Genomic DNA, 21,551 nt, shown 5'->3' with positions numbered 1-21,551 from the left:
AATACATGAATAAACAGTGATCAAAAAAAAAAAAAACTTGAATATTCTTGTTGTTAAGTAGTTGCTTGAGGTTGCTTTCATTTTTTAATCCTTGTGTTTCTTTTAAGAAAGTGTTTCTTTTAAGCCAACTAAAATTGACCTAGCTGACAAAGATACAGGATTTGTCTGTAGAAACAATAAATAAGTTTCTTGGAATTCAGTGTTCCAAGTCAATGCAAGTATAAAAGTATTACACAGAAAGACAGTAACAGACATTAAATTTAGGCCTTTCAAAATGACTTCTTTATTTGCATCCTGTAGCAAAAATTGCTGTTTATCAGACCTTTAGGTCATCATTACGTAGCTGTGAATATATTTTGGCCCAGCTACAAGAATATGGCTTGCTAAAGGCACTTTTAATCCTAAACAGGAGGCAAAGAGGCAGATAACTAATGTTACAGATCCTCAGTCTGCTTAATTTTTTTCTACATTCCCATGATGCTCAGAACAGTGTGACTCCACAAACTTCAGTGTAAGCAATAGGAAAAATTTGAGCATTTCATCAGCGCCACTAATTACAGCATCAAATTAACATTATATTCATGCTAGTACACAGATCAAACTTCTGCTTGTAGAGCAAACTATGAGGTGAATAGCAGGTTAATATCAACTACAGTAGTCTAAATATTTGATTATGTAATGGAGCAAGATAGTGCTCATCTTGGATTTAAAATAATTCTTGCAAAGGTAAGGCTGAAATCAAAATAAAGGAACATCCAAGATTGCTTAAAAATATTTAATTTACACATTTATTACCTTTTCTTAGGTGGGGTCAGGACGTGTACATTGAAAAATATCTGTGATGAACAAGTGCATATTAGCACTTATTCAAATGAATAATATTCTTGAATTGATAGTCATCTACCCTTTGCTGTCAGGGACTATGGTTCAGAATACATAGTCTGGTTTCAAGACCCTGCTTTCCCTAATGATACTGTTTTTGGAGAGTTTGGGAAAGTGCCTCAAGTAAAAATAGTTACAAAGTAGTAGAACAGTATTTTTCTAGTTATTTCTACAGCTTGGAAGTGCAGTCTCTCTGCTTGAAACAGGTAAGTGAGAGGATTGTTCTACTATCATACGTACTTCCATACTTCCTGAGATGGTGAAAAATATCAGACAGGTCTATTAAAAGGAGTACCTTTCTTGCCTAATGACCACTCCATCTACAGTAAAGGGACAACCATCTTTTCTCACTCTCTTTTCCAAGGTCCTATAATAAATCTCTTATCTCAATTATTTATTTCAGTTATAGAATGTGCAACTAAATTTTGCTCAGAATTCACTTTTTTTTTTTTTTTTTGTAGTTTCTTCAATTAGTCTCAAAGTCAACTATTAGTCATTACATATGGGTGAGCTTCATTGGCTTCTTTAATTCTGAATATAGGCCTGTGAGTCACAGTATTTCTGCATATCGTCTTGTCCTAGAAGGACTAGAATTAGCTCTCCACCAGTTTGGGAAGTTCAGCTGATCATCAGTGTTCATTGCTAAGAAATATTTATTTTTCCTTAAAACAAACTATATGAAAGGTTATTGGGTTACAGATTGAAAGTTCTTAGAGCGAAAACCAATCCATATCATGTTTTAAAATTCATAAAGAGCCCATGGATTTCAAAGCTTCCATCTTTTCCAATGTCTGTCTTTCTTTCCTCGTGTTTTTCCTCTTAAATCCATTCTACAGCCTTTTTTTGAAGCTCACTCCAGGGAGTTTCAATGTTAAAAGTTAATGTCCATTGCCTGAGGATTCTCACTGTCTCAGCCAAGTCGACTCTCTAAAATAAAAAAGGCGCTGATCTCTTCTTTCTGGTGACCAATGAGAGGACTCAGGGGAATAGATTGAAGCTGCGACAGGGGAGGGTCAGGCATGATCTTATGAAAAATTTCTTCATTGAGAAAGTGACTGGGCACTGAAACAGGCTCCCCAGGGAAGCGGTCACAGCCGCGAGCCTGCCGGAGTTCAAGAAGTATTTGTACAATATTCTTAGACATATGGTTTGATTTTTGGGTGGTCCCTTGTGGAACCAGGAGTTGGACTCAATGGTCCTCATGGATGCCTTCCAACTCAGTCTATTCTATGATTCTATGAGTCTATGATACTAAATTGACTATTCAATTCTAAAGGGACATTCAGTTTCTGGTTAAATAGTTAGGTTCATCTTTTTCTCTATTTGCCTGTGGCAAAATTTTATTCCATTCCTTTCCCATTAAAAAGCATTTGGAAAGTTGGGAAAACAAGCAAACAAACAAAAATATGTAGTAAATACAAAACCAATTTAAATATTTTCTTATTGTCTACATTTCCTTCAGGTGTTCACAAGATATAAATAAATCATATGTGTGTGTGTTTATAAAATTTGAAAATATATATATATAACATATATAGAGAGAAATATCTTCCATAATGTATCTTTTCCTTGACTTTTGATGCTTAGGAGCAGAAGTGTATATTCAAAAGATAAAATGAAGTGTTAAGTGAGAATACAATAGCAAGCAGTTCATGCTGGCTGCTTTCCATGCAAGTTAGTAAAGAAGGTAAACCCTTTTTTAACATGGAGCAAATACACAACTCTCCTCTGCATGGTCCCTATAACTACATCTGTACTACTAAATTAAGTGTGCAAAGGCATATTCCCAGACACAAAGGCCAGTGGGTCCAGACCAGTGAGCATATATTCTAATAAACTTTCTCAGCCTCCAAAGACAGTTGGGGATAACTCTTTGACTACTCTAACTTCTGAAATGTGCCTGAGAAGCATTTGGGGGAGTGCTAGATTTAACAGTCCCAAAGTCCTAAATGTCAAGGATGTTGTGGTTTAACCCGGCTGGAAGTTAAGCATCACAGAGCTGTTTGCTCATCCTCTCCCCTACCTCTCTGGAATGGGGGAGAGAATCAGAAAGAAATGAAAGCCTGTGGTTTGAGATAAAGACAGTTTATTAGGACAGAAAAGAAAGGAAAATAATAATAATAATGATAACAGTACTACTGATAATAGTGTGTAATAATAACAAGTGATGCACAATGCAATTGCTCACCACCCGCTGACCAATGCCCAGCTTATCCCTGAGCAGCCATTCCCCCCGACGCTGGCCAGCCACCCCATATTAATTATATTAATTGTTCAGCATGGCATCAGATGGTATGGAATAACACTTTGGACAGTTTGGGTCAGCTGTCCTGGGTCTGTCCCCTCCCAGGTCCTGATGCACCCCCAGCCTCCTCGCTAGCAGGACAGTGTGAGAAGCCAAAAAGTCATGGGCTTAGTGTAAGCACTGCTCTGCAACAATTAAAACATCAGTGTGATATCAACATTATTCTCATCCTAAATCCCAAACACAGCACCCTACCAGCTACTAGGAGGAAAATTATCTCTATCCTAGCTGAAACCAGGACAAAGGACTATTCTGATCATTCAGTAGTACAGAAAAAAATAAAATAAAATAAAATAAAATAAATAAAATAAAATAAAATAAAATAAAATAAAATAAAATAAAATAAAATAAAATAAATAAAATAAAATAAAATAAAATAAAATAAAATAAAATAACGATGCCCAATTCTGTTTAATTCACTAATCCTGACATATCTCAGGGACAACGTGGTGCCACCTAGGTTCCCCCAAATTGTGCTACAACTCAAGCCATGTCTGAGCCACTGAACCCAGAAACAACATGCACTAAGGGAAGAACATGTTAGTAATGTTGACACTTGCCTGTTTAGCTTGGATCATCAACCTTGGCAACATGACGCTCCATGAATTCATCATATAGGCTGTTTTGAGACTGATTTACAAAGGAAAGCCTCAGCAGGAATAACCATACTTGGAGCTAGATAAAACAGCATGAAGGTAAGCAAAAGTAGAGAGTGAAATTATCTATTCCTAGTTTTTTATTTGTACTAGTAAGTTATCTCATGATGTTCATTAACCAATTAGGAACTTCACTTGGGCTCTCAAGGAGGCCATACTACTCTACAAATTATGCAACTGGCAGGGTTTTTCTCCTATTTTATTTTATTTTTATATATATTTTGCTCTGATATAGCATAAGCCTTACAAAAAGAAGACAGAAACGTTTCCAGATTTACACAAAGTATTTAGAACAATTTACACAAAGCACAGGGATTTATATATATGCATTTATACACACATACATGTGTATGTGTATGTATGTTTTTATACATATTCATAAGGTAAACATCATTGTCAGAACCCTCTCTGTATTAAAAGAAACGAACAAACCCACAGATATTAAAATACTAAATTCTATTGCAAAGGAGTATTTATATTGAGACAGAGAAGAACTCTGATACAGTACAATCACTGAAGGGCTTTTTTGTTTGTTTGTTTTTCAATATTCCTCATTTCAAATATAACAAATGTAGCTGGAATCATCAGTAGCTCTAGAACTGTGATGACTTCCATGTCAGGATCCTAAGATCACCAGTGGGCCTAAGTGTCCCTGGTTAGCCTCCCCATGGTTCTCCTTATTCTGCCCGGGACCCCATTTCAACCCTAAGGGCCATCAGCCCCTGCCACAGTAAGATGGTAGCAGGGCTGATCTCCAGCTTCCCACCACCATGTCCTTCCTGGCCATGGGCATCACTGAGTCAGGCCCACCTTCAGGTCCACATCTTGACTTGTTCCTGTACCTGTCCCAGCTGTCCCTTGGCTGCCCCACTCCAACTGGTGCAGTCGGATGGGCCATGTCTACCAGGCCATGCCCTGCCCAGGGAGCCCCCATAGCTGCCCTTGCCAGGCCCCCAGTGAGGTACCAGTCCACCCAGGAACCTGATATATAGCCCTTTTGTACATATATCCCTTGTAGAAAAGAACTGGATCCTACTAGCCTGTATATAAAATGATAAATAGGGTGACCATTGCTGTATAAGGAAACAAACCAGGTACCAAACAGAGATGTGTGTATTGCATGATTCTTAAGGTGATTCTGGCATTAGTAATTACATTTATTTAGAAATGTCCCCAGGCACTGAGGCTGATTGCCACCAAAAGGCCTGAATTTATGATCATAGAGTATGGACTCCACCAAAGGCTGGCTGCATGCAGCCTGCCTAATAAGAATGGTCCTTTGAATGGCCTGACTCCTGAGCTGCTTCTGGGAAGCTTCTCTTATATATGTAAAGCAGCTGAATATTTCTCATGTTACAACACATGAAAAGAATGAGGTATATGTATCACTGTACATCTCTACCTTTCTCGTTACACATAAAGGACTATAACTGAGAATAATTTAAAAACTAGGTCAACCTTCCACCCCAACACAGGCATACAGAACATATAGTCCTGAATTGGATTAATGAGTGACCTAGTTGAGCCTTGTAGATAATACTATGTTGAACATTCATATTTATATGTAAGTTAAGAAATTAAAAACTTCCTACAAAATTGGAAGTATGCATAATGAATTCCTTCATTTATTGTTATATAGTATATTGTTAAATAAAGGTACCAATAACTTACTGGATAATAAATTTAAAAAAAATATTATTTCTATAACTAACTACTGACACTAGTACTTATTGAATAGCAACACCAAATCAATATGAAAACACCCATTTCTGCAAAATGTGACCATCATACTTGGTGGCATTGTAGCTAAATTTGCAACTCTTTCGTTAGCTGAGCTATTAAACCTCGTGAATGCATTATACTATGTTTTAACACCTGTATACTCTACTATATTTTAACACCTGTAAGCTGATACAGAGATCTCCATTTAGTTTTTGAATTTACTTTTGGATGTACAAGTAGTGCCATCATTTATTAATAAAATAATAGTATTGGAGGCATGGTCATTTGCATCTGCACTGGCTAACCATAAATGAATAAACAAATAAATTCGGAATGAAACAACTTTAAGAAAGGCTTAAACCTTTGTGTTGGCTGATATCTGCTATTTCATTTACATCCATGTATATCCAGTTATTAATAGATTTCTAGATAAATATTTTAGCTCTGACAAATTAAAGTTAAGGATCACATAATATATTTAAAATATATCGTTTGATTACTCTGAAAATATAAAGAAAAAAAACTTAAAATGCCAAATAGTATATATCATGTCACTCAGTTGTATACCTCAAACACTACTTACATAGGTCCTCAGAAAGAAAGTCTTATTCATCTGACTGAGTTTATATACTCAGTTAAATTTCTTATGTTAATAGAATCATCTGTTTAATTGATACGGAGAAATAAGATTTTCTAGAAATCACTGTAGATTTTCTGAAACCTTCAATATTCAGAACAGCAATTCCCAAACTTACTTGTTAGAACCAGACTTCAAGAAAAACACTATAAAGGTCTGAATCCTGATCCCTGATCCTCAGGGATCTTCCCTTAGTCTGTCAGAATAATCCTTTTGGGAGAAGACAACAGTATTACCAAAATAGACAAGATGTTCCCCAAGTCCTGTCTGTAGTGGTACCTTCTCCAATATAATTAAATGGCAATTTATTCTTCTTTTTCTTCCCATCCCTCTCTTCTGTTTCTCACAGCTTGTCTCACCTCTGATCTTTTAACTGCAATCATTACTGAGGAGAACTAACTGAAGACAGATAGACCCCAGAAGCAGAATCAGTTCTCAGGAATACCATACATTACCCTAACAAAGTGTTATCTTCTCCGTCTACCCAGTTACCAGTGTGGGGATGGTTATGCTCTTCCTGAAAAATAAATAAATAAATAAAATAAAATAAAATAAAATAAAATAAAATAAAATAAAATAAAATAAAATAAAATAAAATAAAATAAATAAAATAAAATAAAATAAAATAAAATAAAATAAAATAAAATAAAATAAAATAAAATAAAATAAAAATTGATGAACTTGGCCTGTGAGTTTCATTCAGCTCACTCTGCTCACTTCCCAACCCCTACAAGATTTTCTTACATGTAACTTCTACAAAGTCCTTCAACAGTCACATAGACAAAGGATATACCGGTTTGATTTCTCTTTAGCATTGGGAAAGACTGCTGGTTACACTGTAAATAGCTTTTTTAGGTTATACGTAAATCCTTTTTGTTTTTCCACTGTGCTTGTATTACCTAAGGAGTTAGAAGTTTCTAGAAGAAAATATTCCTCTGAAGCTTGCTAACAGTTAAGCTTGGATCCAAAATTTTGAGTTGCTTTTTTCAGTTGGTGATTATTTAAGTGTGCAAATTATTGAATCTAAATTATTAAGGAGAGTTTAGCAGACTTTCCTTCCTTCCTTCCTTCCTTCCTTCCTTCCTTCCTTCCTTCCTTCCTTCCTTCCTTCCTTCCTTCCTTCCTATCTATCTATCTATCTATCTATCTATCTATCTATCTATCTATCTATCTATTTTGTCTAGGAGCATATGACAGGAAAAAAAAAATTGGATGAGGATGATAAAAAGGAAGAGAAAATACATTTGAAAGATCCTGGGCAACCAGCTCTAGGTGGCCCTACCTGAGCAGGGGTGTTGGACCAGATGGCCTCCAGAGGTCCCTTCCAACCTCAACTATTCTGTGATTCTGTGATTCTGTTATTCTGTGATTCTGTGATATGAGGGTTGAGGGAACCAATGATAAAGTAAGAAATACCTCCTTTTGCTTTAAAAGTAGCAGGTCTCTCAAACTTAATAATACAATAGAGTGAAGGAATGGTCTTTTTTTCTGAAATGGAGAGACATAAATTTGATGAATGGATCACTCAGTAAATAAGAAATTGGCTGGATGGTCACAGTCAAAGAGTTGTGGTCAATGGCTCAATGTCCAGGTGAAGAATAATGTTGAGTGCTATCCCTCAGGGGTCTGTATTTGGTCTGATATTTAACATTTTTGTCAGTGACATGGACAGTGGGATTGAATGCACTCACAGCTAGTCTGTGGATGACAACAAGCCGAGTGGCATAGTTGAAGTGCTACAGGGAACAGATGCCATCCAGAGGGACCTTCACAGGCTTGAGGAGTGGGCCCATGTGAACTTCATAAAGTTCAGCAAGGTCAAGTGGAAGATCCTGCACCTGGCAGAAAGTCAATCGTATTCTGGGATGCATCAAAAGAAGTGTAGCTAGAAGGTTGAGGGAGGTGACTCTCTCTACTCTGTTGTACTCTCTTGTGAGACCCTTCAGCTCTGGAGCCACCATTACAAGAAAGACATGGACTTGTTGGAACATATCCAGAGGAGGACCACAAAGGTGATCAAAGGGCTAGAACATCTCTCCTATGAAGACAGGCAGAGAGAGTTAGGGTTGTTTATCCTGGCGAAGAGAAAGCTCCGGGGAGACTTTATAGCAGACTTTCAGTACTTAAGAAGGACTTATAGGAAAGGTCAAGGTGGAAATCTTCGTCACAGAGTATAGTGACAGGACAAGGAGTGATGGTTTTAAAAGATTTTTAGATTAGATATTAGGAAGAAATTCTTTACTATGAGGGTGGTGAGGCACTGGAACAGGTTGCCCAGAGAAGCTGTGGGTGTCCCCTCCCTGGAAGTGTTTGAGGCCAGGTTGGATGGGACTTTGGGCAACCTGAATTAGCAGGAGGTGTGCCTAACCATGACAGGGGGTTGGAACTAGATGAGCTTTAAGTTTCCTTCCAACCCAAACTATTCTATGATTTTATGACTGGTGTAGCCCTTCCACAATTTATAAAGAACATGGGACTCGCACAGTTTAAAATTGTTGAGAACCCCTTGAAATTTAAAGTCTTATTTCCAGTATAGAAAGAATACAAGACCCTTCCATTAATAATCATTCTTCTTATCTTCTAAATGATAGAATATGTGTGCTAGTATTCAACATCTCCTCTGACAATTCAACATCTCCAGCTGACAATGTCTGATAAGCCGGTACTCAATTTGAAAACCAGGTGTGAGAAACAAAGCTGTGTTTTTGCAATAGAAGTTGTTTTTGAAGTGGAAAATCCACTAACCTTGCATATTCAAAAATGATTGTGCAGGCATGACAGTAGCATAGTGGTGGGGAGTATGTTAAGCAGATAAGGGGAAGGTCCCACTGTCCCAAAATATGGAGAATAGCTAAGAAAAACAGGATGAGCAGTACGAAATGAGTAAAAACAAAAATCGTGGGCCCTCTAGTCAAAAAAGAAGAAGAAAAAAAAAAAAGGAGAAAACTGTTGGTCAAATAAAATTATACATATATGGTGTAGAAGGGCTTCGAGTAGGTTGTGAACCTGTAGTACTCAGCCAATGAGGAAACAAGGGAGAAATCAAGTGTCAGGTAATAGGGAATATAAGGTTATGATAAACTTTTACTGTGCACTCCTGCTTGCAGGACACCTGTCATTGCAATCGCAAATAAAGTAACTCCACAGAAGACCACATCTGAGAAAATTATTGAGATTTTCCTCACACAGGACAGAGAGAGTACATCGAATTATTACTGGAAATCCTGGTTGATAGCTAGAGGACTGAACAAACATGGAAAATAAATCATGATAGTGGTCTCACAAAGTCAAAGTTGAAGCACATTTAAAATATTTACAGAAAATGTATCTCAGTACACATTTCCAAAGTTAGATGCTATTCAAAACATTGTTCCCGAGGTCAGCATGTTTCCCAACAAAATTCACATTTTACAACTTAAAATGACATATGACGTTTATACAAAGTCTGTCCCTCTCTCCCTATATATATACATATTATTCTTTTTTCATGTCAAGAAGTATTCCTGAAGAATGCCAAAGAAAGAATTTGCTTACAAATTCTTTAGGAAAAGTTACAAATTAATCTGTTAATTCTTATAGTTATTATAAAGACTCATCAAATTTCTCAGCATCTCACTGTTTTCATTAATGAGCATAAAGTTACTTAGCAGTCAAAGCAATTTCATATTTACAGTAATAAATGATTTTTCAAAATCTCTGGTAACTATGAAAAGTTGAAATATGCAACGTACAATAAAAGACAAGGAAAACAGAAACAGAAAAAAAAAAACACAGCAAATATGACTACTCAGAAAGTAGTCTGCTTGTTAACTAAAACTGTCTATTTATTTTTATTATCTGGAATTTTCATTACGTAATACTACAGATAAGGTTATGCACATCAGGTGTATTGGGCTTACATGGCAAGGTTTTGGCAGCTGGGGATCTGAAGGTATGTCCTTTGTGAGAAAAGTTCATAAATTGCCCCCTGTTAGAAAAGAGGTTCCAGCCTCCTCAAAAAGAGACCCACAGCTGGACAAAGCTGAGCCAATGAGTGATACTGGTTGCATCTCTGTGAGAGCATATTTAAGAATGGAGAAATAAAAATACGATGCAACAGTAGCTGGGAGAGAAAAGTGAGAAAATGCAGTGAGAAACAAGCCTGCAGACACCAAGTTCAGTGAGGAAGAAGAAGGGGCGAGGTGTTCCAGGTGCCCAAGCAGAAGTTCCCCTGCAGTTCATGTAGAGGCCCATGGTGGAGCAGGCTGTCCCCCTGCAGCCCACGGGGTACCATGGTGGAGCAGATCAATACGCTGTAGCCCATGGAGAGCCCCTACAGGAGCAGGTGATCTGGTGGGGGACCCATGCTGGAACACTTTGCTCCTGATGGATGGACCCCATGGTATGAACCCATATTGGAGCAGTTCTTGAAGAGCTGCTATCTGTGGGAAACCCATGTAGGATCAATTCAGGAAGGACTGTATCCCATGGGAGGGACTCCATGACTGAGCAGGGGAAAAGAGTGACCATGAAGAAGCGGCAGAGACAAAGATTTATGGACTGACGACAACACACACTGTTCTAGTCTGTTATCACAGGCAATAAATTACAGTAATCTCCCTTATGCTGAGTCTCTTTTTCCAATTACAGTAATTGATAAGTGATCTCCCTGTCCTTATCTCAACCCATGAGGTTTTCATCTTATATTTTCTCCCCCTGTTCTGTTGAGGAAGTGAGTGAGAGTGGTGAGAGTGGCATAGTAGAGCTTTGCAACCTATCAGTGTAAACACACCACATTAGGAAATGTGGCTTTCATGTATTTCCTTTTTTTTTTTTTTTTTTAAAATGTCACTTTGAGACGGAAACATCTGGTCTATTATTTCAATTTGAAGTTGATTTTTTTGTTCTAAAAAGCTAAAATTAAAATGTTTCACTAAAAATGAAAATAAATTGATTTTTTTGTATACTTTTATTACTCTAGACTCTTTATTAAAACATTTTTTATTTTTTTAATAAGCTCCATTTTAGTTTACCTAATTTGTGACTTCAATGCATATTATTGAAAAATTCATGTTAAATACAATCAGAAATAATACGGAACATAGTAGTAAAACTGTAAAGAGATGTTCCAGACATCTTGTGTTGTGAAATAAGACCCTACAGTACACTGTGACTCTTTCATGATATTCATATGCATTAAAATACAACAACTACAACAACAACAACAAAAACACACAGAAACTAAAGGTAGATTTAGCTAATGTTAGGCCTCAGAATACAAAATTCAGTCACAACAGAATATTAATGATATCAAGAAATTAACCAAATACTTTATGATCAGATTGGAACTTTCTTTCATTAAAAAGAAAATAAAAAAGATCCTGTAATCAGACAGTGTGCCTGAAATCTGATCTATCTCTAAACATATAATACTAGCTACCGTAGAGGGAGTGGACCATTTCGAAAAGGTAGGACAACTTCAGCATTCTTACATGAGAAAACATGTTTTTCAACATGTGAGTATCTAATACCAATAAAAACTTTCAGAAACATGATCAAAAATAAAGAGCTCAAAGATGTGGTTTCCACAGCGATAAAAAATATGGTATCTTCCAAGTTCCAATATCTCAAAAATAATAATAATAAATCATTATTACACTCTCTTGTATTTTGCAGCCTTGTTTTGTAATTATGTGCATTCATACACAAGAATGAAATACTTCCTAAAATAGAGGATTTCAGGGCCCAGAAATTTTCCTTATTTAACATTTGGAGGTAGCTTGTGAAAGTGGCAAATACCTGTCTTCTGTACTTAGAAAAGGCAAAATGTTAAATGATAAATTTCAAGTATATTAAAATGTCAAAAAATATGATTAATCAGAAATTTCACAATCTGACTTTTTTTTTGGGGGGGGGGATTAAAGATAAATAAAGAAAAAAAAAGGAAAATAAAAGAAAACAATCAAATCAGAAATATGTGTTACAGATCAGCAACAATTCTTCTCATCCATACCTAACTGTGACCCATTCTGAATACATTTCAAAGTCACATCCAAACATGTTGTATAAGAAGCTGAACCTTGTATTTTGATATGTGTTCATACTGACAGATCTTTTCCCACTAGATTTTTAGCATACTTTATCTAGAGTTTAAATTTGTCCTCAGAAGTTCCTTTTTATCTTCGTAAGAGAAATACCATATTTGATTGATATGACTTAGACTTTTTAATGCAGTACCATAAATAACCCATAAATTTATGAATTGCAGTCAAACAAATTGAGGTTTAGGAAGAGTTAATTCAGGGTATTGAAATTCATCAAAGACCAAGTGGCAGTGCTGTAGCCAGGGAAATACTTTATCTTTTTAGTATTTTCCTTGCTAATGCTGTTGGTAATTAATAGTAAGAAGGAATCCAGAAAAGGCTCTATGGTATGAACATACAAACCCCAAGTTAATGCAGTCTTCATTCCCCATATAAACAAAGAAGTTACAAGTGGCCTTGGTGGAAGCTTGCACCAAATAACTGAAGTAGCAAAGTAAGTGTAGCTGGGACCACTGGTGCTACCCATACACTGCATTCTCTACTCACCTGAGCCAGCCTCAGGTCAGCCCAAACACACAAGCCATTCACAGTTTGGATACAAGCCCATGCTGAACTACAGGCATTGTATGAGCTTTGAGGAAGGAGAATATGAACCTGCGAACATATTATTATATGATCCAGGTATGTCTTTACCTACAGTGTAGTAAACAGGTGATACATGAAAGTAGGTTTCTTCCAGAAGGAAGCCAAGTGACACCTGGAACAGAAGACAAAGGAGTTTTGTATGTGGTTTGTGTATAACATGGGTACTGGCACCACAAGTGCCCCCCAGTTTTACATAAAGAGTCAGGGTTGGTCTCGCTGGGCTTTGTCAGCTGACTGTGGGACCCAAATTCTGTTTCTTAGGTCAGGTGTCAAAATAACTATTTTTTTTTTTTTTTTTTTGTAAATGCTCACTAGTCTAATGTTGGAAAAATCAGTTTCATAATACAGTGTAGATTTATGGATATCAGTGTCTCATGCTAACTCATGCTAACTCATGCTAACTCATGTTAAAAAAAAAACATTTTTCCTGACTTAATTTAAACTAAAGAATTCCTCCTAATACCATAGATGTAGTTCATAAAGATGTGGAACGCCTTGTGCGTTTAAATCAAGATTCCATTTTTTTTTTTCTGCTGTAGTCCAAAATTAATTGGGAATATTGAACCATTTAATCAGTTGACTGCTATATGAGATTTATTCCCTTTCTGTTTTATTGTTTTTCTAAATCTGTCCCCTTCAGGCAGACAGCTGGATTTTTATTTCAGTTCTTTTCTGAATTGTTCTTTGAAATACCACTATTATTCATCAAAATCTTTAATTAGGGACAATTTGTTTTTCATATGCATATTTATCAGTTAAACAATTATTAAGTCTGTGTGACCCTTACATTTTACTCACTGTACAAGAACAAACTCATGACAATGATAACTCTGCATAATGCAAATGAGTCAGCATATATTCTGTGGATTCTTATTCCACTCTACCCAGACAATCCTCTTTCTATTTCCAGGCTTACATTTCAGCCTGTGTAGAGAGTGTAGATTCCTCAATTTGAAGGAAAAATTAATAATTTAAAAAATCAGAGGTCAATTTTTTTCTTGAAGATTGTTTTATTTTTTTCATCTAAGATATATTTTGTAGAAATCTGTTTTCAGAATATAGTTAAAATTCCCTTGCACTGTCATTGTACACTTCAAAACAAATATATTTTTATTATTATTATTCACCTGAACATGTCAGTTTGAAACTTCATACAATAATCAGGTTTTGTTGGGATTCTTTGAAATCAAGAAGTCATCTATCTATTAATCCAACAACTTGGTGACTCTTGGAGATACAAGGGACAAAGGAGGTATCTAATGAAACAATTTAGAGTAAATCTACACTGTTGCCATCTCTGTGACTATAGTAGGACACAGCTTGAATGTTACTGTCATTTTTGCAATGACAGCATGCTGCTCAGTCAAGTGCTATTTAATCCTGTTCTGTACAATGAACAAACAAACAAACAAACAAACAGAAAAAACACCTTAGAGCCAGGAAACATCACCTTAGTCCTTGACTCCTTTGCATATTCCTTGCATTACCCTGGGCAGGTTTGGTTAGGGTCAGCCCAACAGGAAATGGAGTTATAATTTATACCTCAGAAACCAAATTGCAATTGCATTCAATGGGAAGCTAAGCATCTAAATGGACAGTAGGAACTTAAACATTTGGATGGACATGAGTTTAACCTGCTGTGATTTGGTTGCTTTTTGATAAAATGCAAACAATGATGGAGTTTGCTAGAGACTTTTCAGCAACATTTCTCTCATGAAAAGTTTTGATTTATCACCATTTCATTGAATTTTATCAAATAATTTTTCCAAGTCCAAAATATGTTTTGGATGGGGGGGGGGGGGGGGGGGACAAACAAACAAACAAATAGAATTATTTTGAGAGGGACCTGGACACGTTGGATCATTGGGCAGAGTCTAATGGGATGAGGTTCAATCTGGCTAAGTGTCGGGTCCTGCAATTTGGTCACAACAACCCCATGAAACAATACCGACTTGGGGCAGAGTGCCTTGCAAGCTGTTCAGAGGAAAAGGATCTGGTGTTGGTCGAACAGGAAAAGGATCTGGTGTTGGTCAATGCTCACCTGAACATGAGCCAACAGTGTGCCCAGGTGGTCAAGAAGGCCAATGGCATCCTGTATCAGAAATAGTGTAGCCAGCTGGGCGGGGTACAAGATTGTTCCCCTGTACTCAGGTCTGGTGAGGCTGCACCTTGAGTACTGTGTTCAGTTTTGGGCCCCTCACTACAAGAAAGACATCGAGGCCCTGGAGTGTGCCCAGAGAAGAGCTACGAAGTTGGTGAAGGGCCTGGAACACAAATCCTATGAGGAGCAGCTGAGGGAACTGCGGTTGTTTAGTCTGGAGAAGGGGAGGTTCATGGAAGACCTTATTGCTCTCTACAACTTCCTGCAAGGAAGCTGTGGGGAGCTGGAGGTTGGTCTCTTCTCACAGATAACTAGTGATAGGACTAGAGGGAATAGCCTCAAGTTGCACCATGGGAGGTTTAGGTTGGAAATTAGGAGACATATCTTCTCAGAAAGAGTAGTCAGACATTGGAATGGGTTGCCCAAGGAGGTGGTGGAGTCACTGTCCCTGGGGGTGTTTAAGGAAAGGCTGGACGTGGTGCTTAGGGACATGGTTTGGTGGGTGGCATTGGCAGTAGGGTGATGGTTGGACCAGATGATCTTGGAAGTCTTTTCCACCCTTAATGATTCTATGATATTCTATGTTCAGCCTGCAGAAGAAAAGGCTCCAGGGAGACCTTATTGTGGCCATTCAATACTTAAAGGGGTCTTATAAAAAAAGATGGAGAAGTACTCTTTACTCCGGTAGATAACACAAGGGGGAATGGTCTAATGCTAAGATTAGATATTAGGAATAATTTCTTCAGTGTAAGGGTAATGAGGCAGTGGAACAAGTTGCCCAGAGAAGTTGGGAATGCACCATCCCTGGAGTTGTTCAGTGCCAGGTTGGATGGGGCCTTGGCCAGTCTGATCTAGTGGGTGGTATCCTTGCCTATGGCACGGGGCTTAGAACTAGATGATCTTTAATGTTCCTTCCAATCCAAGCCATTCTATAATTCTATAATTCTACGATTCTATAATTCTATACTTTATAATACCTCATGACAGTTCTTTTAGTTTTTTGATACACAACATAGAATCATAGAATCATTAAGTTTGGAACATCTTATTGCCTTTATAATAAAATTTTAAATGGAGTATTGTCACATCAGGTCAAACCCAAGAAACAATGGCTTAAATATCTAAATTAGCCTAAATGTCTAAGCTAGCTTCTCATTATTAGGATTGTAAAAAAATTAAAATTGTTGATAAGTTCCAGTATGGATCATGTTCTGATGCTGTCCGTCTATTGAGAGTTCTGCTCTGAGATGTACTGAATGATCTGCAGAAATCTCTTCCTAGGAAACGTTCTGCAATTCTAAAATTCTTCACTTTTTTCCCCATACTTCTTTCTTTTTTCAATGTAAACATCCAAATAAAGGGTAAAATAAAGGGTAAAAAAGTGCATTTCCTTAAAATAAAATAAAATAAAATAAATAAAATAAAATAAAATAAAATAAAATAAAATAAAATAAAATAAAATAAAATAAAATAAAATAAAATAAAATAAAATAAAATAAAATAAAATAAAATAAAATAAAATAAATCAAGGCAATGTAAAGATAAATTCTTCTCCTTAAGCTAGTGGGCAGAGGTAGGATGTAACATGATGATTAGCACCTCCACACTGATTTTATTTGAACAACAACAAAAAAAGCAAAATAATTAATTTCATTAGAATGATAACGTGCAGCCAACAATTAGAATGCTTGCCTTCCTGTGTGGTTCCCAGCCATCCTGCCAGATAGCAACACTCTCTTCCATATTCTGGATTTTTCATTGACTGAACTCTAGAACTTATGGGAATTAGAAACCACATCATTATAATTAATACTCTGTTTACATTAAACTTGAACTTTCCTACCATTTCATTAAATTTGGGTTTATTGCTATCATGGATTTTCTTCCCATTTATCATGCAGTACCTCTGCCTAGGCTGCACTTTGAGAAGGAGGATTTTGGCTTTATTTTTACTCTGAAATTATTATTATTATTATTTTTATTTTTTCAAAGTGATCTCAGTACTCTTGAAAATAAGTAGTCCCTTACTCACATAGCAGTTTCATATTGGCAAATATGAAAGATCCACAAAACAACCAAAAGCTTTTGGATCTACCACATGGTACAATCATAAAATTGTGGTGATTACTTTCCCTCCTTCCTTAAGATTTCTTCACATTAGCTCTTTTCACAAGGTCTTCTTTCTCTCCAATGTCTACCTTTCACTTTTGACTTTACAGATACTCCTTTTCATGTTCAGACTTGATTCAAAGTTCATTAAAATATTTTGAAAGGTTTCTCTTTTTCATTTATTTACTACAGCAGCATGTATCAAAAGTCATTCCTGCCACATCAGCACAAGAAACCTGCAGAAAATGGTTGAAGTTGTATAATGTCTACCTCAGCAGGTGAGATAAAACTTTTCTATATTTAACACGATGTCCAGTCTTCAAATCAGTGATCTGTCATTGAAAACAAAGCAATTATCTTTATTTTGAAAAAGATTATATTTATAAACAATGAAGTCCATAAACTTTTAACTACCATTATGAAAGGTAGAGGCCCTTGCTTTTTATAAAGCAAAAATACTCTGAGAAAGAAAAGCTGAGAGGGAGGTCACAACACAGAAGGTTATTCTTAACTCTACTTTTCAACTCTAATCTCTTGAGGAACATCTTTGTATGTCTATATGGATTATGCAAGGAGATGTCACCTTTCCTGAACATTGCTGTATTTTCACACTTTTCAGTCTGTGCCGTCTGAAGAGAACATAACTTATTTGGAGTATTAAACTCACATATATGCTCAGAAATCTCCTTGATAAAATTGCAGAACAGCAAGGAATGCCCACAAGAGCAGACAGTTATCTAGCCAAGGAATCTGCAGCACTTAAAAAAATAACAACAACAACAAAAAATAATAATTTAACACTCTCTTGAGGATTTCCTTGCTTATTGGTCTTATATGGCAAGGTCTTGGTAGTAGTGGGGTGCAGGGGTGGCATCTGTGAGAAAAGACCAGAAGCTGCCCTGCCTTAGACAAATCCAGTTTCAGATGGCTCAAAAAGGGACACACTGCTGGCCAAAGCTGAGCAAATGAGTGATGCTGGTTGTGCCTCTGTGATAACACATTTACAAAATGATAAACAAATGCTGTGCAGCAGCTGTGAGAGGGAGGAGCGAGAAAATGTGATAGAAACAGCTCTGTAAACACCATGGACATGGAAGAAAGGAGGTGCTCCAGGTGCTGGAGCAAAGGTTCACGAGCAGACTGTGGAGAGGAATACAGTGGCACAAGTTGTCCCCCTGCAGCCTATGGAGGACTGTATCAGAGCAGATATACACAGTGCAGCCTGTGGAGGACCCCATGTGGCAGCAAGTGGATGTGCCCTGAAAGAAGCTGCAGCCCATAGAAAGCTCACAGAGCTGCAGGCTCCTGGCAGGAAATGGAGGAGACCCATGCTGGAGCAATCCATTCCTGAAGAATTGCACCCTGAGGAATGGTCCCTTGCTGGAATGCTTCTTGAAGAACAGCAGCCCATGTGAAGTCCACAATGAAGCAGTTTGTCAAGGGCTGTATCCTGTGGCAGAGACCCCGTCCTATGTGGCACTGGAGGGAAACTGTGAGGAGGAAGGAGAAGCAGAGACAAAGTATTATAAGTTGATTTTCAAGGACCCAGAAGGGTACAGGTGGACTTTTGGCATAGATGCCTTGGAGACAGAGGAAATCAAACAGCTGTATACCTTGCTCAGTCTCTTAGAACACCCTTCTGTTGTGGGGTTACTGAAGGTCAAAGAACAGAAGGTACTGATCGCTACCACAGTGGTGCACTGGTGGCAATATTGCACCAACCAAGACTCCCTGATTCCAATCAATAAGCTGATTTGTTGATTGGAGACACAAGGAATGATCAGCAAGACTCGTTCATCCTTTATTAGTCCCATATGGCCAGTGCAAAAGTCTAATGGGACTGGAGACTAACAGTGGACAACTGCGGCCTGAATGAAGTCGTGCCAGTGCCAAGTGCTGCCATGTTGAACGTGCTAGAACTTCGATATGAAGTGGAGCCGAAGACAGTCAAGTGGTATGCCACAGTTGATATTACTAATGCATTTTTCTCAATTCCTTTGGAAGCAGAGTGCACAAAACAATTTGCTTTTACTTGAAGGGGTGTCCAATATACCTGGAATCGACTGCCCCAAGATGGAAACACAGCCCTACCATTTGCCATTGACTGATCCAGACTGCACTGGAACAAGAAGAAGCTCCTGAACACTTGTAATACATTGATGACATCACCATGCAGGGCAACACAGAAGAAATTTTTGAGAAAGGGAATAAAATATCCCAAATCCTTCTGAAGGATGGTTTTGCAATAAAACAAAGTAAGGCAAGGGACTCATTTATGGAACACCCTCATAGATAACTGGGCCAAAGAGTACGGCACTGAGTGAGCATGTCACATCCCCTAACATGCACCAGCCTCCAGGAAAACTGAACAATACAATGGACTGTTAAAGACTACACTGAGAGCGATGGTACATTCAAACATTGGGATATATATTTAGCAAAAGCCACCAAGTGTGTTATATCAATAACTACTTTTTTTTTTCTTTTTCCAAAAAATACGCTAATCAGAACTATCATTCCATTATAGGTATCCATTATATCTGTTGATCCATTGTCTGCTTAGCTTAGGCTACAGAATGAATGATCTTTTTCACACTAAGTCGACATGAATGAGCTAGAAAAGGAAGCTGCTTTTTTTTCTTTCTTTCTTTCTTTCTTTCTTTCTTTCTTTCTTTCTTTCTTTCTTTCTTTCTTTCTTTCTTTCTTTCTTTTTCTTTCTTTCTTTCTTTCTTTCTTTCTTTCTTTGCTAATACCAGGAACACATTATGATTAAGAGAAGAAATATTTCTAGTGATAAGCCATCTGTGAGGAAATTATTACTACATAATTACTACATAACTGGAGCAATTGAAATACCATTCTTCTTTCATTCTTACTTTTTAAAAAAATGAAAGCAAAACGATTCTACAATTGTATTTATTTTGTATGATTTAACATATGTCTCTAGAGTACTTTGTATCCTGGTTGATTCAATCACTGGCATATACATTTCCTCGACTTCTGCTGGAGAAACAACAGAAAGCAAATTGAATGTTTTAAAAACACAGACAAATAATAGGATTCTGATGGATAGAATTTTCCAAGCTGATCAGTATAGATTTATTCATTCTTTGTACTCTCCCTGTGGTTGGTTAACCCTAGTCAGTAGCTAAGCACCCACAGAGATGCATGCATACTTTCCCACACCCCCTGTCACAGGACAGGAGAGAGAATACGAAAAACAAAAACAAGAAAAATTGTAAAATGAGATAAAAAAATAATAATAATAAAAATAAATGTTGTGGTTTAACCCAGCTGGCAGCTAAACACCACACAGCCGTTCGCTCACCCTCCCCCCTCCCTCTCTGGGATGGGGGAGAGAAACGGGAAAGTGAAGCCTGTGAGTTGAGATAAAGACAGTTTATTAAGACAGGAATATAATAATAACAATAATAATAATAATAGTGATAATGATAATAGTATTAATAATAATAATGTGTATGAAACAAGTGATGCACAATGCAATTGCTCACCACCCGCTGACCGATGCCCAGCCTATTCCCGAGCAGCCGGCCCCCCCACCCCGGCCAGCCACCCCTATATATTGTTTAGCATGACGTCAGATGGTATGGAATACCCCTTTGGCCAGTTTGGGTCAGCTGTCCTGGGTCTGTCCCCTCCCAGCTCCTGCTGCACCCCCAGCCTGCTCGCTGGCAGGACAGAGCGAGAAGCCGAAAAGTCCTTGGCCTGGTGTAAACACTGCTCTGCAACAATTAAAACATCAGCATGTTATCAGCGCTCTTCTCATCCTAATCCAAAACATAGCACCCTACCAGCTACTATGAGGAAAAATTAACTGTGTCCTAACTGGAACCAGGACAATAAATGAAGTAAAAAAGAATAAATAATAAATGAACTTACTCTGAACTTACAGCTGGCACCACAGTCTAAGGGTGCCCACTCCCCCAGCCTGACTCCCATAGCTGGCACCAATCTTCAATCGCTCACATACAGGTCTCTCCAGTAGCTGGCATGTAGTCCTTGCAGCACCCAGACACTTGGAATAGAGTATGAATATGCAGAGAGTTAATAAAAGATTTTGAAGAATAAAAGGATGGTTAGAGTTGGAAGGGACCCCTGAAGGACATCTGAATCAACCCCTTCTCAAGCATGGCCACAAAAAGTAGTTTGCCCAGGACCATATACAGATGACTTTTGAATATCTTCTAGGAGGGACACTCCACAGCCTCTCTGGGCAAGCTGTTCTAGAGTTCCATCTTCTGTACAGTGAAGTGTTTCTGATGTTTAGACAGAACCTTCTGTGTTACAGTTTGTACCCATTGCCTTTTATCCTGGCAGTAGGCAACACTGAAAATATTATGGATTAATCTTCTTTGCACTCTCCCTTCAGGTGTCAATACACATTGATAAGAATCCCCCTGAGCCTCCTTTAATCCAGGATGAACAGGTCCAGCTCTCTCAGCATCTCATA

The sequence above is a fragment of the Anser brachyrhynchus genome (assembly GCF_964034855.1).
Source record: "Anser brachyrhynchus genome assembly, chromosome: 2".
NCBI classification, from domain to species: Eukaryota; Metazoa; Chordata; class Aves; order Anseriformes; family Anatidae; genus Anser; species Anser brachyrhynchus.
Note: the sequence above shows the minus strand (reverse complement) of the source record.